Genomic DNA, 2,725 nt, shown 5'->3' on the forward strand with positions numbered 1-2,725 from the left:
GGCCAGCTGATAGGTTCTGTTAGGTCATAGAGGAAGCTGCAAGCACTCCTTTGCAAGAACATCACTTCCGGGACTATGCTCGCCAACCCATGACAATTCTCTGCTCTGTGCTATGTCTGGGTCACGTTAAGTGGCCCTATTTCTCTGATAAGACTTAATAAACAACTATCTGAAAGCAGAGAAGGCTGAAGGTCCTGTTCATCTCTTGGACTCCTGGCAAGGACTCTAAAAAGCCTCCCCCATCAAGAGAGATACAATTAAGGCGCTGGTCTGTGTCAATCCTGTCTTACAGCGGTGTAAAAAGCTGTTTGAAAGTATCTCCACACTTTCGCAAAACTGTTCACTGATGTTTTGACAATCTGCAGTTACAGCACTTTGAATGACTGCAAGCTGTCACGTCCTTAGTGGTACTGCTCCTCTCTAAGATGCTTTGGTGACAGTTTGTGATGTGTCTGTGTATGACAGGCTTATTTGAAAGCAGTGGGTCTGCAGGATCCTGCAGGACGCAGACATGGGCGGACCTTCCTGTCACCCGCCAGCAAATCCTCCAGAAGAAGTGTTTACTATGCAATCCGTATCAGTGACTATATCTGCTTATGACCCAGTCAGCTTTTGGAAACACATGAAAACGATGGCAATTGCTAATGGAGATTTTGAAATGGCAGAATGTATTTCTGGATCCATATGATCTCCTGTTGTTTACAGTCAATTGAGTTCTGAACAGACCCTTGGAGCATTCCTGGTAGGCAGGGGTGGTGGACAGGTGCCTGATCAGCATGCTCCTTTTAACTGGCAAGTGCTATCAGAACTATGCCAGCAGTCTGCTAAAAATGGCTTAGAATCCCCTGTTGTAGCAAAAATGCTCACATTCTTAGCTGCAGAGGAAATGACACCCTTTGATATGAAACAAATAGCAAAATTGCTTTGTTCTTTGGTTCAATACATGATGTTTGAAACTATTTGGAGACAGATGTGTGAGGAAAGGGCATTAGCTAATCTTGAAGTGTCACAGGATGACCGTCGTTGGGGGACAGGCATAGCCCAACTGATGGGATTGCCTCCTGTGGACAATCCACAGCTGCAGGCTCGCCTGCATCCTCTGATCCTAGCACAGTCTCGAGATTTAGGTATGCAGGCTCTTTTGAAAGTTGCAAACCTGTCAACACCTAATCAGTGGTATGCAACAATAAAGCAGGGGCCCCAGGAACCCTATTTGCAATTCATTGAACACCTACAGGATGCAATGGAAAAACAAATTATAAATCGTGATGCGAAACATCAATTGATATTGCAATTGGCTAGGGATAACGTAAATGAGGACTGCCGAAAAGCCATAGAATTGTTGCCAAAAGAAAACCCTACTTTAGATGAGATGAAAAATGCTTGTGCCAAAGTGGGAACTACCTCCTACCAAATGTCCTTACTAGCAGAGTCCTTTGCAGCTGCAGTCAAAGTTGGACATTGTTGCTTTCGCTGCGGATGGCAAGGTCATGTGAAAGCTGATTGTCCCTGAAAAAATCAGTCATTTGATGCATCTAACAGTCTAAAAGGAACAGCCAGGGTAGACAATTGTAATAGATGTGGAAGGCCAGGACATTATGCAAAGCAATGCAGATCTAAATTCCATGTGAATGGACGACCTCTCAAAGAGCAGGGAAACTAGAAGAAGAGCTTGAAGGGGAAGCATCAGCAGACACAAGCACTTCCCTAGAGGGTACGCCCAGTACAAGCCTACGCGACCAACTCATCGGGAGAACGAGAGGATCAGCTGGCATGGATGTTTCCACCACCGACACAGTAACTTTAAACTTGTTGCAAGTACATAAAGTTCCCCTAGATGCACATGGACGCATAGGGCAAGGACTAAGTGTGTTATTAATAGGGAGATCGAGTGCAACATTACAAGGTATTTTTGTACATCCAGGGGTTATTGATGCTGATTACATGGGACAAATACATGCTATGGTGTCCACACCCACCCTTCCTGTTACTATACCTGCTCAGACTTGTATTGCTCAACTTGTTCCTTTTAGGTCTTCTATCCCAAAAAAAGACTCCAGACCTCGAGGAGACCAAGGCTTTGGATCAACAGGACCACCTCAAGTGTATTAGACTCAAAACATATCGGACCAGAGACCACAAATGGTTTGCACTTTGACAGTGCAAGGTATGACTCCATCACATATAAGAATCAAGGGACTAATAGACACAGGAGCCGATGCTACTATCATATCTACTACTGTGTGGCCGCTGTCATGGCCTACAACGCCAGTGGGGTCTGCTGTTGCTGGCCTCAGTGGCATTACACAAAGCTGCCTAAGTAGCAACCCTGTATTAATGAGTAATCCAGAAGGACAAACGGCCACGGTCCATCCCTACATCACTGTGGCACCTCTCAATCTGTGGGGATGAGATGTTCTGGCTGCCTGGAGGGTGAGAGTGGGCACAAATTTTTGATCGGGGCCACTGTGCAGAAGGACGCAAAATACCCTACGCTACCTTTACAATGGCTCACTGAACAGACTATCTGGATAGAGCAGTGGCCCCTGACAAAAGAGAAATTAGCCACCCTTCACAAGTTGGTTCAAGAGCAATTACAACAGGGACACATTGAACCATCTACTAGTCCTTGGAATACACCCGTATTTGTGATCAAAAAGAAATCAGGGAAATGGAGGCTGCTCCATGACTTACACTGAATTAATGCAGTAATAGTGAGCATGGG

The sequence above is a fragment of the Corvus brachyrhynchos genome, unplaced genomic scaffold (assembly GCF_000691975.1).
Source record: "Corvus brachyrhynchos isolate BGI_N302 unplaced genomic scaffold, ASM69197v1 scaffold1042, whole genome shotgun sequence".
Taxonomy (NCBI): domain Eukaryota; kingdom Metazoa; phylum Chordata; class Aves; order Passeriformes; family Corvidae; genus Corvus; species Corvus brachyrhynchos.